Source organism: Raphanus sativus, chromosome 2, assembly GCF_000801105.2.
Source record: "Raphanus sativus cultivar WK10039 chromosome 2, ASM80110v3, whole genome shotgun sequence".
NCBI classification, from domain to species: domain Eukaryota; kingdom Viridiplantae; phylum Streptophyta; class Magnoliopsida; order Brassicales; family Brassicaceae; genus Raphanus; species Raphanus sativus.
In genome coordinates, this window is record NC_079512.1 from 7135397 (window position 1) to 7150721 (window position 15325).

Sequence of the window (15325 nt, forward strand, 5' to 3'; positions counted from 1 at the left end):
TTTATTTCTTCTTCTCTCTTTCTTTCCTCTGCGATTTTTCTCTTCTTTCTTTTTTTCTTTCTTCTTAGATCTGACAGCCAGAAGATGAAAAATATTCACAATGATTCAGCCTAATGTAACACCGACAAAGCTTACATCCACTGCGGCTCAGACTGCAATAACGATGAAGAAAATGACGAAAATTAGAAGAAAAAGAGAATAAGAACATCTGGTTTTTGATTTATCATGATTCTTCTTATTCTGATTTTTGATTTAAGATTCTTATTATTCTAGATTTAGGGATTTAAGGTTATTAAAGTGAATTCTGGGTTTTCTCTGATTCTGGGTTTCTTTCGATCTAGGGTTGTTAAAGATATTCATGGGTTTTCTATGATTTAGGATTCTCATTCTTCTTTTCACAATATTATTTCGTGTTTAGATTTATTTCATTTTCATATCTTGATTCAATATAACTCGGTGTTACTAACTCAGCGGAAGAAAACTGACTCAGTAGTAGTTAGTATTACACAGTATAACTAGTATAATTCGGTAGTACCCAGTAGTTCTCAGTATTATCAGAATAATTCAGTATAATTCAGTATAACTACACTCAATATAATTTAGTAATACTCATGAATACTCGATATAACCAGTATAATGAAGTATACCTAAGAACAACTAAGTAAAACTATACGGTATAATGTATCCAAATTTTGAAATTTTGAAATTTAAAATTTGAAAATTTGAAAAGTGAATTTTGTATCTAAAATTATTTTTTTTGAAAATAAAAAGGGTAAAAATTGATTTTCATATTTCATTAAAGCAATGAGGGAGGGGTGGGGGTATATGAGATTTAAGAAGTCTATAGGAGATTGGCTCACCAAAAATAGGAGCATGGAAGGAGATGACTCGTTTATTTTCATGTGCACCCATTATTTTCATGAGCATTATGTATAATAATTTTATAAAATTTCAGTTAATAATTATTTATCTATATTTTTTCCACAGTTAAAAAGAAAGTTCATGCTTCGCATATGCCAAAAGTGTAAGAGTGTTATTTTATAATGATTGAAAATCAATTATTGATTTTTTGCAATCCATCAAATTTTCAAAATTTAAGATAATTAAGTTGGTGAACAGCATTTTTTGTACTATGCATTTAATTTTGATTATAGTCATTTCTTCATAAACTCCACAATTGATTATTTAAAATCAATTTATATTAAAAAAACTTTAAAATTTTAAAAGTTGAATAATAGTAGATATTAAAAACTTCTTTTAGATCATTCATTGAATAACAATATTTTTAAAAATATAACTTAAAATTATCTTTCAAATAACTTGGACTGTATTTTGATTTAAACTCTATTAAAATACATGACTGAATAACACTTCTTAATACATTTCATTCTGACAAAATTGTTGTAAATCTTAATGAGTTACCAATATATGAAAATCTTTTTTGTTTGTTGCAAAACCCATATATTTATTAATTAATTAATTATCTATTGAATATCAAAACTATCCAAAAGGTAGGACACAAAAATAATCCAAAGAGTTTGGCAGCAAAGATAATTAAAATTAGATGTGTAAATTAAAACTAATCAGAATAGAAGTAAGAAAAAGTGTAATCAGAGTAGCAGCAAAGATAACTCCAGATCTAATAACTATCAAAAAAGTTTATTAAATTAGCATCTATCAAAATGATATACAATTAAAATACAGATATTTCTGTTTCTATTTATGCAATTAAAATACAGATATTTCTGTTTTTTATTTATTAGGGTGTTTTGTTCCAATTTTAAATCTCAAAAATACATAGACGTATGTCTTATATGTATGTGATATTAATAAGAGATTTCAATCCAGAAGAACTTAGGAGAAACATGGGAAAAATATAAGTAAGTCTGTAAATTTATTTACAGTTTTTAAAGATAAATGTGTTTTCAGTTAGTCAGTGTTATTACGGTTTTGATTTTTTTTGTTTGCTTTTAATCCGTGGTAAATGTGTTAATATTTATTATGTTTGTTTTTGGCTAAGTTTTACACATGAAAACTATGGGTATATATTACTAAACTTTTTTTAGTAAGAAAATATATTTCATGTGCAGCACAGGGCAAACACTAGTTTGATATACGTTACGGGTCATGAAGGGCCTATACAACTTTGATTTCATTTGAATCCTACGTAAAGTATGCAACAAGAGAGATGTTCAAATTTAGATTGTTTGTAATTGTTTTCACCTTTCTGTTGTTATTTTACCTTTATCATAGACTAAAAATTAATAAATTATAAAAGATAATATATTTGAAAATAGTCTTTTTTATCAATACAATAGAATAACTAATCATAGAAATGAAAATAGGAAGATGGGTTAATAAAATCTGTAGTATATAGAAAATATGCTTTTTGTTTTTTACTATCATATATTACAATGAAAAACGAAATTACAAAAGGAAACAAATAAGAGAAAAGGCTTGGAAGACTTTTTTTGTTTTGACTTGGAAGACTTTGTAGGTACATTAGGTATATTGGCGAAACAAATACAGAAGTAAGCAAAACTAAAAAGAAAACAAATCTCAGAGAAGAAATAATAGAAAGAAACATTGAACTTGACGTGGTGATGACACACTGTCTTTAAGTTCATCCTCATCCTCCTCACGCTCCAGGCTATATATATCTGTCGTTCTCTCTTCTTCTCCAACCCAACGCACAGGTCCTTCAGTCTCGTTGCGTGTCCTCCAAGTTTTTCTACACTGCAACTGGCAAAAAGTAGGAAAACTTGTAAGACTCGTAACGTAGACTGGATGACCTACCTGATAAACCGGAGACAAAATCGAATGTTGTAATAACAGAGCCAGAAGGTGGGCGAGGAAACGCAGAGATAGGACTATCTTCCTCAAATTTGCAGAGAATACCCAGATTCTAGAGCAGAAGTGCATGCCTACTTTATCTAAGTACCACGTAAAGTAGGCATGCACTTCTGCGTTAGAAACTGGGTATCCTCTGGAAAATGAGAGGAAGATAGTCCTACACTGCAAGAAAATAGTGATATTGCAACATATATTTTGCAACATAAACTTCTGTTGAAATTTGGTAACAAAATTTACAATATATTTGCAATGATGAATCCACAACGATAATTTATTATAAATTTATTTCAAATCAACGATAAAGTTTCTCGCCTGTAAAATTGTATTAACAATCTGTAAAATTGTATTAACAATTTGCTACATTCTTACCACATATGAATATTTTCTTGCAAATTTGGGAAAAAATTCAATTATAATGTGATGTGGCTTTTTGACAAATAATTTAGAGTAACATACGTTACTAAATATGTGATACATTTATCAATTATCACTACATTTACCACATATTTAAAGTCTCTCTTGAACATTTATTTTTGATTTAAGAATGAATATACGTTGTATTTAGTTATTTACAATTGCATGTGAATGTGTTAATGAAGATTAAAGTGTTTTTTTATTTTATATATTAAAACTACTTATCCAACCTATACTCTACCCTAACCTTTATTTAAATAAACTGAGTTATTTAAATTTTAGGGTTCAGGCTATAAGGGTTTTTATTGGTTGTAGTGTAGTAATGCTTACCTAAAAATTTCTCACCCCCAGGTAAGTGAACGGGTTAAGTAGAGAAGTATTAGCCAATCAGAGGCTTGGGGTATCCGACAGGAGCAGCTGCATGAAAGAGAAGACCCTACAATATGTGGTTCTTGGACAATAAAAACATCGTAGCATGTTAAGCTTTTCATTGGCATGTAAAATATAGTAAAGGTTGTTTTAGCATTTGGTTGTATGCTCTGTTTGTAGCATAATCTATTTTTGGGATGTAAGGAGTACGATATGTTATATTTAAATAAATTCTCCTCTTCGTATAGTGTCATAGTTATATGAGTAAATAAACATTTTATAGATCACAATAAATGAAAATTAACTATGGAATTAAACATGAGAGAAGTGCTTTAGGAAAGTATGGAAAGTATTTTCTTAAAAATATTATTATCTGGGAAAAAACCATCAAACTTCATCTAAACATAATATTATCTATCAATAATAAAAGAGAAGTGCCTGTGAAAAATTGGATTCAGACCCCTTGGAATCAGTTGAGAGGAACAACACAAAAGCACAAGATCCAAACTCTGATGCTAACAGTCAGCCACAGATGATAAAGCTAGCTTTGACTAGTAAACCGAAAGGAGGATCCAAACTCTGATGCTACAGTCTGCCACAAATGATGAAGCTAGCTTTGACTAGAAAATCGAAAGGAGTGGGAACAAGCAATGGTTGTGAGATGGGAAAAGAGACACCCTTTGAATTGCGCATCACAGAGGGTGGGTGCTGAAATATGTCGATGAGGAGTGAAAAACTGGTAGCATCTCTGTGTTAAACTTCTTTTTTGTTTGTTTTTTAGTAATAAAGTGTTTGTTTGCAGAGTTACATTTTCCTTGGTCGGTTACTTGTTTCGTTAGCCAGTCGTTTTTGTTTTTGTGAAGGCCAAACAGTTTAGTAACAGCTTAACAGACCTTGAATAGTATATGTTTTATCTTTTCTCGGGACGGTTAAAACGGAGTTTAGCAATATGTCTGGTCGTATTGGTTTGCTAAATTCACTTGTAACCGTTGGTGTAATGAAGTGTTTCTTGCAGGATTGCATCTTTTTTAGTCGGTTACTTGGTGTGTTAGTCTGATAATTTGTTTTTGTTAAGACTAAACATTTAAGTAATCGAACTTGGATGATAGCAGTATGTTTAATATTTTAATGGAACTGTTAGAAAGGGAGTTTAGCAAGGAGTCTGGTCGTTTTGGTCTGTTAACTTCCCTTGTAACAGAGAATAAGTTAAAAAATAAACTCCACTTGTAAGAGTTAAATATATATCGAGCCCCTGGGAAAAAATTATAACATAAACAGACCAGAGTTCCGGTGAAATGAAAAAAATTGCTAGGTTACATGGAAAGAAAAGAAACACACCTAAACAACAAATCTAAAACAAACTAGAAGAGATGTGGGGAAGAAGACGAAGGAGGTAGAGCCTCCACCTCCGACAGATGCAGATGGCCAGAAAATCATGTTATCTGGGACATCACTACAGTGGAGTGTCAATGCCAGCCAATAGAACCATCACCGGTGTACCTTCAAAGCTGAGCCATCTCGGAGGGATCCCGTGGCCACATAACGGCAGAGCCATAAATAAAACACGACTCTCGAACTCTTACTTCGTTTATTGAGAAGGGTCTCCACCTTCTCACACTGGCACTAGGAGCCATAGAAATCCAAGCTATTGCTGATGGAAAGGAAAGAGAGAACTAAGAAAATTGACACTGTTAATTGAGAATGGAAACAACGAACATAAACAGAACTGATTTATAAAGAAGAAGTATTAAAAAGGTTTCGAGACACTAGAAATTTAGTTTTACGGGGAAGAAATAGGAAAATAATATAATATGGCAAGTAGTCTGACAATTAAGATTTCGTATAATGTTGGTTAATAATCAAAACCAATCGCATGCAAATAGGTATCATACGAGATAGGAATAGAGGTAGAATGGTCCATAATTTTTTGACAAAAACAATGAAATGCCTAAATGTGTATAGAACTAAATATGGAATAAAGTGTGTGTGTAGAGTGCAAATACTCTTTTTTTCTTTAATATAAAACCACGTTATAACCCGATATGTAAAATACCTTTGACATTGTTCTTAACTATTAAAAAGAGTTTATTAAATTATCATCTATCAAAAGAATATGAAATTAAAATACAGATATTTCTGTTTCTATTTATGCAATTAAAATACAGATATTTCTGTTTTTTTATTTATTAGGGTGTTTTGTTCCAATTTTAAATCTCAAAAATACATAGACGTATGTCTTATATGTATGTGATATTAATAAGAGATTTCAATCCAGAAGAACTGAGGAGCAACATGGGAAAAATATAAGTAAGTCTGTAAATTTATTTACAGTTTTTAAAGATAAATGTGTTTTCAGTTAGTCAGTGTTATTACAGTTTTGATTTTTTTTGTTTGCTTTTAATCCGTGGTAAATGTGTTAATATTTAGTATGTTTGTTTTTGGCTAAGTTTTACACATGAAAACTATGGGTATATATTACTAAACTTTTTTTAGTAAGAAAATATATTTCATGTGCAGCACAGGGCAAACACTAGTTTGATATACGTTACGGGTCATGAAGGGCCTATACAACTTTGATTTCATTTGAAGCCTACGTAAAGTATGCAACAAGAGAGAGGTTCAAATTTAGATTGTTTGTAATTGTTTTCACCTTTCTGTTGTTATTTTACCTTTATCATAGACTACAAATTAATAAATTATAAAAGATAATATATTTGAAAATAGTTTTTTTATCAATACAATAGAATAACTAATCATAGAAATGAAAATAGGAAGATGGGTTAATAAAATCTGTAGTATATAGAAAAATATGCTTTTTGTTTTTTACTATCATATATTACAATGAAAAACGAAATTACAAAAGGAAACAAATAAGAGAAAAGGCTTGGAAGACTTTTTTTTTTGACTTGGAAGACTTTGTAGGTACATTAGGTATATTGGCGAAACAAATACAGAAGTAAGCAAAACTAAAAAGAAAATAAATCTCAGAGAAGAAATAATAAAAAGAAACATTGAACTTGACTTGGTGATGACACACTGTCTTTAAGTTCATCCTCATCCTCCTCGCGCTCCAGGCTATATATATCTGTCGTTCTCCTTCTTCTCCAACCCAACGCACAGGTCCTTCAGTCTCGTTGCGTGTCCTCCAAGTTTTTCTACACTGCAACTGGCAAAAAGTAGGAAAACTTGTAAGACTCGTAACGTAGACTGGATGACCTACCTGATAAACCAGAGACAAAATCGAATGTTGTAATAACAGAGCCAGACGGTGGGCGAAGAAACGCAGAGATAGAACTATCTTCCTCACATTTGCAGAGAATACCCAGATTCTAGAGCAGAAGTGCATGCCTACTTTATCTAAGTAACACGTAAAGTAGGCATGCACTTCTGCGTTAGAAACTGGGTATCCTCTGGAAAATGAGAGGAAGATAGTCCTACACTGCAAGAAAATAGTGATATTGCAACATATATTTTGCAACATAAACTTCTGTTGAAATTTGGTAACAAAATTTACAATATATTTGCAATGACGAATCCACAACGATAATTTATTATAAATTTATTGCAAATCAACGATAATGTTTCTCGCCTGTAAAATTGTATTAACAATTTGCTACATTCTTACCACATATGAATATTTTCTTGCAAATTTGGGAAGAAAGTTCAATTATAATGAGATGTGGCTTTTTGACAAATAATTTAGAGTAACATATGTTACTAAATATGTGATACATTTATCAATTATCACTACATTTACCACATATTTAAAGTCTCTCTTGAACATTTATTTTTGATTTAAGAATGAATATACGTTTTATGTAGTTATTTACAATTGCATGTGAATGTGTTAATGAAAATTAAAGTGTTTTTTTATTTTATATATTAAAACTAGTTATCCAACCTATACTCTACCCTAACCTTTATTTAAATAAACTGAGTTATTTAAATTTTAGGGTACATGCTATAAGGGATTTTATTGGTTGTAGTGTAGTAATGCTTACCTAAGTATTTCTCACCCCCAGGTAAGTGAACGGGTTAAGTAGAGAAGTATTAGCCAATCAGAGGCTTGGGGTATCCGACAGGAGCAGCTGCATGAAAGAGAAGACCCTACAATATGTGGTTCTTGGACAATAAAAACATCGTAGCATGTTAAGCTTTCCATTGGCATTTAAAATATAGTAAAGGTTGTTTTAGCATTTGGTTGTATGCTCTGTTTGTAGCGTAATCTATTTTTGGGATGTAAGGAGTACGATATGTTATATTTAAATAAATTCTCCTCTTCGTATAGTGTCATGGTTATATGAGTAAATAAACATTTTATAGATCACAATAAATGAAAATTAACTATGGAATTAAACAAGAGAGAAGTGCTTTAGGAAAGTATGGAAAGTATTTTCTTAAAAATATTATTATCTGGGAAAAAACCATCAAACTTCATCTAAACATAATATTATCTAGGGAGAATTACAAATAAGAGACACATTCATCTACGGTTTGTGTTTCTAGGATTTTTTGAACCTTTTTTGGGGAAATAGGATTTTGTTTTTCTTTAAATACCAAAGTACCCTTAATTTACTAATTAATTTAAATTAAGATTATAATTGTAGATTTTCGTTATTGATTTATAATTTTATAAATATTAAAAATAAAAAGAATTGGTTTAACTTAATTGAAAATATTAAAAAAAGAAATAATAAAAAAAAACAAAAGGGGGAAAAAGGATGTCCATACCCTAATTTCAACATCTTCCTCTCTTCTCCGCCGTGGTGCCTCCATTGGCGATTTTGACAGTGAACTGAGCAGAGCTTCGATCTCTTCTGTTCTTCCTCTTCGTTGGTGGTCTTCAAGGAGAATCCGAACTCTTCTGTTCTTATTCCTCTTCAATCTCTTCTGTTCTTCCTCTTTGTTGGTGGTCTTCAAGGAGAATCCTGTTTCTTATGTAGAAAATCATCAAACTTTTCGTCTCTAAATTTGTTTTCTTCCTCCTCCTCCTCCTCGTTCTCAGACATGGATCAGGTAATTGGAGATTTGTTCTTCGTCGGTTGGTCTTCTTCTTCCTTCGCATGTTTTTTTCTCTGCTATGTCTATCTTCAGTGAATTAGTTTCTAACAGTTTTGTTTTCATCTTTCGAAAAGGTATCATTCAAAAGTGTGAATGTATCTTTGTTTCCTTAAGTTCGTTGTGATTAAGAAGATTAATTTCTGACGATTGTTTCCAGAAAGGACCATTATTCTCTGACACTGGCATTGGCCAGGGCCACACAAGGGCGTGGAAGATGTGTGGCCTTGATAATAGTATTTTTATATGTGTGGTTTTTGAAATTGCTAAAAGGGAGATAGCTGATGTCGCTTTGCAGTGGCAGATCAATCAGTTCTACTTCCAGTTTTTAACATATTAAAATTGCAAGTTATGGACAGAGAGGTGGAGACACTTTGTACTCATGAAATTTATGTTTCTGTAGTTATCAACATTCAAATGGTCAAACAAGGCTTGGGGAACTGAAAACTTACAGGAAAGTTTTTGAGTAGTTTGTTTATGATATACAAGAACCCTCTTGACTGGATTTGACCTTTTTGTTTAGTCTTTAATCATTACTTAGTCCTGTTGTGGAACAACAGGAAGTTGAAGTTGTCATTCTCGTCTGAGTTTCAATGTTTCTTTGCATAACTTGCAAGTGTTTTTCTACTTTTTATTATCTTAGCTGAACTGTTTCTATCATGTTGCAAAAATTCTAAAATGTTGGTGTTAATATAATCAAAGACACAGCTTCTAAACCTTTTAAAAGTTCTCATTCTTAATTCATTTTAATTTACTATCTATAAGGCTTAATCAATATTTGCTAAAAAGAAACCTCCGACTATCTTTGCAAAACGAATACAGTCTCCTATCTTCATTCGTCACACTTTGTTCAATATCTCATGCAATAGTGTTAGATTGCATGACAAATTCATAATTAGGAACATGTTAAGAAGACCATGGTGAGTCGCATTCTTAAGTCAAGAATCCTTGTTATTCATCCTAACCAGTTGATAATAAAGAAAAATAAATTAAATTAAAAACTATTCAATGATTCATAGCATATCTATATATGTAAGAGGAACGGGAAATGACAGTACTAATCTTCATTTAAGAAAAAAAATAAAGTTGCAACATACGAGAATCGAACCCAACACCTATTACAACAACACATGCAGCAAGCGCCACTGGACTACTACATCTTTTTCTTACAAATCACATGTGCTAATATATATACGTATAACTATAATTAAAAAGTACAAAACGTCGTATACCCGCTTAGTCCCCGGGTTTAGGGGATAGAGAAAGGGATCGTGGGAGGAGGAGAAAATCGTGGGATTTCAAGCAAATATTCTCTGAGATTTTTTAAGTTAGATTTAGGAAACTTCTATAACCGAAAATGGAAGTTTCCATATTTTTCGGATATAAGTAGAATATGTGTTCTATCTAATACAGAACACAGTACAACACATGGAAAGCATATTCTTCCTTAGACGTCACATTCGGTAATAGGCAGAGGACACTATTACACAAACTCTACCTAAGGTACATCACAGAGTTAAAGGTATATATCGTCATATAGCTGCAGGTACACTGAAGACATCTTGCTAGATTGAGATGTAACTAAATCTAGGTCAGGTATAAGGTAGAAGAAAGTTTAGTTTACAGTATATACCCTAGATATATATGTATAAAATAAATTTATGTCTGCCTAAAGTAGTCTGTCGGAATGTGTATTCTAACATAGGTTAGAAGAAAATAATATATAAATCCCAATTTAAAAAAAATAAATTTAAACATATAAGATATCAATATATGTTATCAATAGTTTTCATATTTTTTGATAAATAATGAATTATGTTTAAATGTGTATAGAGCTAAATATGGAATAAAGTGTGTGAGTAGAGTGCAAATACTCTTTTTTCTTAATATAAAACCACGTTATAACCCGATATGTAAAATACCTTTGACATTGTTCTTAACTATTAAAAAGAGTTTATTAAATTATCATCTATCAAAAGATATGAAATTAAAATACAGATATTTCTGTTTCTATTTATGCAGTTAAAATACAGATATTTCTGTTTTTTATTTATTAGGGTGTTTTGTTCCAATTTTAAATCTCAAAAATACATAGACGTATGTCTTATATGTATGTGATATTAATAAGAGATTCCAATCCAGAAGAACTGAGGAGCAACATGGGAAAAATATAAGTAAGTCTGTAAATTTATTTACAGTTTTTAAAGATAAATGTGTTTTCAGTTAGTCAGTGTTATTACAGTTTTGATTTTTTTTGTTTGCTTTTAATCCGTGGTAAATGTGTAAATATTTATTATATTTGTTTTTGGCTAAGTTTTACACATGAAAACTATGGGTATATATTACTAAACTTTTTTTAGTAAGAAAATATATTTCATGTGCAGCACAGGGCAAACACTAGTTTGATATACGTTACGGGTCATGAAGGGCCTATACAACTTTGATTTCATTTGAAGCTTACGTAAAGTATGCAACAAGAGAGAGGTTCAAATTTAGATTGTTTGTAATTGTTTTCACCTTTCTGTTGTTATTTTACCTTTATCATAGACTACAAATTAATAAATTATAAAAGATAATATATTTGAAAATAGTCTTTTTTATCAATAGAATAACTAATCATAGAAATGAAAATAGGAAGATGGGTTAATAAAATCTGTAGTATATAGAAAATATGCTTTTTGTTTTTTACTATCATATATTACAATGAAAAATGAAATTACAAAAGGAAACAAATAAGAAAAAAGGCTTGGAAGACTTTTTTTTTTTTGTTTTGACTTGGAAGACTTTGTAGGTACATTAGGTATATTGGCGAAACAAATACAGAAGCAAGCAAAACTAAAAAGAAAACAAATCTCAGAGAAGAAATAATAAAAAGAAACATTGAACTTGACGTGGTGATGACACACTGTCTTTAAGTTCATCCTCATCCTCCTCGCGCTCCAGGCTATATATATCTGTCGTTCTCTCTTCTTCTCGAACCCAACACACAGGTCCTTCAGTCTCGTTGCGCGTCCTCCAAGTTTTTCTACACTGCAACTGGCAAAAAGTAGGAAAACTTGTAAGACTCGTAACGTAGACTGGATGACCTACCTGATAAACCGGAGACAAAATCGAATGTTGTAATAACAGAGCCAGAAGGTGGGCGAGGAAACGCAGAGATAGGACTATCTTCCTCAAATTTGCAGAGAATACCCAGATTCTAGAGCAGAAGTGCATGCCTACTTTATCTAAGTACCACGTAAAGTAGGCATGCACCTCTGCGTTAGAAACTGGGTATCCTCTGGAAAATGAGAGGAAGATAGTCCTACACTGCAAGAAAATAGTGATATTGCAACATATATTTTGCAACATAAACTTCTGTTGAAATTTGGTAACAAAATTTACAATATATTTGCAATGATGAATCCACAACGATAATTTATTATAAATTTATTTCAAATCAACGATAAAGTATCTCGCCTGTAAAATTGTATTAACAATCTGTAAAATTGTATTAACAATTTGCTACATTCTTACCACATATGAATATTTTCTTGCAAATTTGGGAAAAAAGTTCAATTATAATGAGATGTGGCTTTTTGACAAATAATTTAGAGTAACATACGTTACTAAATATGTGATACATTTATCAATTATCACTACATTTACCACATATTTAAAGTCTCTCTTGAACATTTATTTTTGATTTAAGAAAGAATATACGTTGTATTAAGTTATTTACAATTGCATGTGAATGTGTTAATGAAAATTAAAGTGTTTTTTTATTTTATATATTAAAACTACTTATCCAACCTATACTCTACCCTAACCTTTATTTAAATAAACTGAGTTATTTAAATTTTAGGGTTCAGGCTTTAAGGGTTTTTATTGGTTGTAGTGTAGTAATGCTTACCTAAGTATTTCTCACCCCCAGGTAAGTGAACGGGTTAAGTAGAGAAGTATTAGCCAATCAGAGGCTTGGGGTATCCGACAGGAGCAGCTGCATGAAAGAGAAGACCCTACAATATGTGGTTCTTGGACAATAAAAACATCGTAGCATGTTAAGCTTTTCATTGGCATGTAAAATATAGTAAAGGTTGTTTTAGCATTTGGTTGTATGCTCTGTTTGTAGCGTAATCTATTTTTGGGATGTAAGGAGTACGATATGTTATATTTAAATAAATTCTCCTCTTCGTATAGTGTCATAGTTATATGAGTAAATAAACATTTTATAGATCACAATAAATGAAAATTAACTATGGAATTAAACAAGAGAGAAGTGCTTTAGGAAAGTATGGAAAGTATTTTCTTAAAAATATTATTATCTGGGAAAAAACCATCAAACTTCATCTAAACATAATATTATCTATCAATAATAAAAGAGAAGTGCCTGTGAAAAATTGGATTCAGACCCCTTGGAATCAGTTGAGAGGAACAACACAAAAGCACAAGATCCAAACTCTGATGCTAACAGTCAGCCACAGATGATAAAGCTAGCTTTGACTAGTAAACCGAAAGGAGGATCCAAACTCTGATGCTACAGTCTACCACAAATGATGAAGCTAGCTTTGACTAGAAAATCGAAAGGAGTGGGAACAAGCAATGGTTGTGAGATGGGAAAAGAGACACCCTTTGAATTGCGCATCACAGAGGGTGGGTGCTGAAATATGTCGATGAGGAGTGAAAAACTGGTAGCATCTCTGTGTTAAACTTCTTTTTTGTTTGTTTTTAGTAATAAAGTGTTTGTTGGCAGAGTTACATTTTCCTTGGTCGGTTACTTGTTTCGTTAGCCAGTCGTTTTTGTTTTTGTGAAGGCCAAACAGTTTAGTAACAGCTTAACAGACCTTGAATAGTATCTGTTTTATCTTTTCTCGGGACGGTTAAAACGGAGTTTAGCAATATGTCTGGTCGTATTGGTTTGCTAAATTCACTTGTAACCGTTGGTGTAATGAAGTGTCTCTTGCAGGATTGCATCTTTTTTAGTCGGTTACTTGGTGTGTTAGTCTGATAATTTGTTTTTGTTAAGACTAAACATTTAAGTAATCGAACTTGGATGATAGCAGTATGTTTAATATTTTAATGGAACTGTTAGAAAGGGAGTTTAGCAAGGAGTCTGGTCGTTTTGGTCTGTTAACTTCCCTTGTAACAGAGAATAAGTTAAAAAATAAACTCCACTTGTAAGAGTTAAATATATATCGAGCCCCTGGGAAAAAATTATAACATAAACAGACCAGAGTTCCGGTGAAACGAAAAAAATTGCTAGGTTACATGGAAAGAAAAGAAACACACCTAAACAACAAATCTAAAACAAACTAGAAGAGATGTGGGGAAGAAGACGAAGGAGGTAGAGCCTCCACCTCCGACAGATGCAGATGGCCAGAAAATCATGTTATCTGGGACATCACTACAGTGGAGTGTCAATGCCAGCCAATAGAACCATCACCGGTGTACCTTCAAAGCTGAGCCATCTCGGAGGGATCCCGTGGCCACATAACGGCAGAGACATAAATAAAACACGACTCTCGAACTCTTACTTCGTTTATTGAGAAGGGTCTCCACCTTCTCACACTGGCACTAGGAGCCATAGAAATCCAAGCTATTGCTGATGGAAAGGAAAGAGAGAACTAAGAAAATTGACACTGTTAATTGAGAATGGAAACGACGAACATAAACAGAACTGATTTATAAAGAAGAAGTATTAAAAAGGTTTCGAGACACTAGAAATTTAGTTTTACGGGGAAGAAATAGGAAAATAATATAATATGGCAAGTAGTCTGACAATTAAGATTTCGTGTAATGTTGTTTAATAATCAAAACCAATCGCATGCAAATAGGTATCATACGAGATAGGAATAGAGGTAGAATGGTCCATAATTTTTTGACAAAAACCATGAAATGCCTAAATGTGTATAGAGCTAAATATGGAATAAAGTGTGTGTGTAGAGTGCAAATACTCTTTTTTCTTTAATATAAAACCACGTTATAACCCGATATGTAAAATACCTTTGACATTGTTCTTAACTATTAAAAAGAGTTTATTAAATTATCATCTATCAAAAGAATATGAAATTAAAATACAGATATTTCTGTTTCTATTTATGCAATTAAAATACAGATATTTCTGTTTTTTATTTATTAGGGTGTTTTGTTCCAATTTTAAATCTCAAAAATACATAGACGTATGTCTTATATGTATGTGATATTAATAAGAGATTTCAATCCAGAAGAACTGAGGAGCAACATGGGAAAAATATAAGTAAGTCTGTAAATTTATTTACAGTTTTTAAAGATAAATGTGTTTTCAGTTAGTCAGTGTTATTACAGTTTTGATTTTTTTTGTTTGCTTTTAATCCGTGGTAAATGTGTTAATATTTATTATGTTTGTTTTTGGCTAAGTTTTACACATGAAAACTATGGGTATATATTACTAAACTTTTTTAGTAAGAAAATATATTTCATGTGCAGCACAGGGCAAACAATAGTTTGATATACGTTACGGGTCATGAAGGGCCTATACAACTTTGATTTCATTTGAAGCCTACGTAAAGTATGCAACAAGAGAGAGGTTCAAATTTAGATTTTTTGTAATTGTTTTCACCTTTCTGTTGTTATTTTACCTTTATCATAGACTACAAATTAATAAATTATAAAA

General features: G+C 31.4%; 1 long non-coding RNA gene across 1 annotated transcript; it reads left to right on the top strand.

Moving 5' to 3' along the window:
* Positions 1–8381: 8381 nt before the first annotated feature.
* LOC130500433 (uncharacterized) lies at positions 8382–9104 on the top strand. Its single transcript, XR_008939061.1, has 2 exons — positions 8382–8652; positions 8855–9104. It is a non-coding gene; the product is annotated as an uncharacterized LOC130500433 (long non-coding RNA).
* Positions 9105–15325: the final 6221 nt, after the last annotated feature.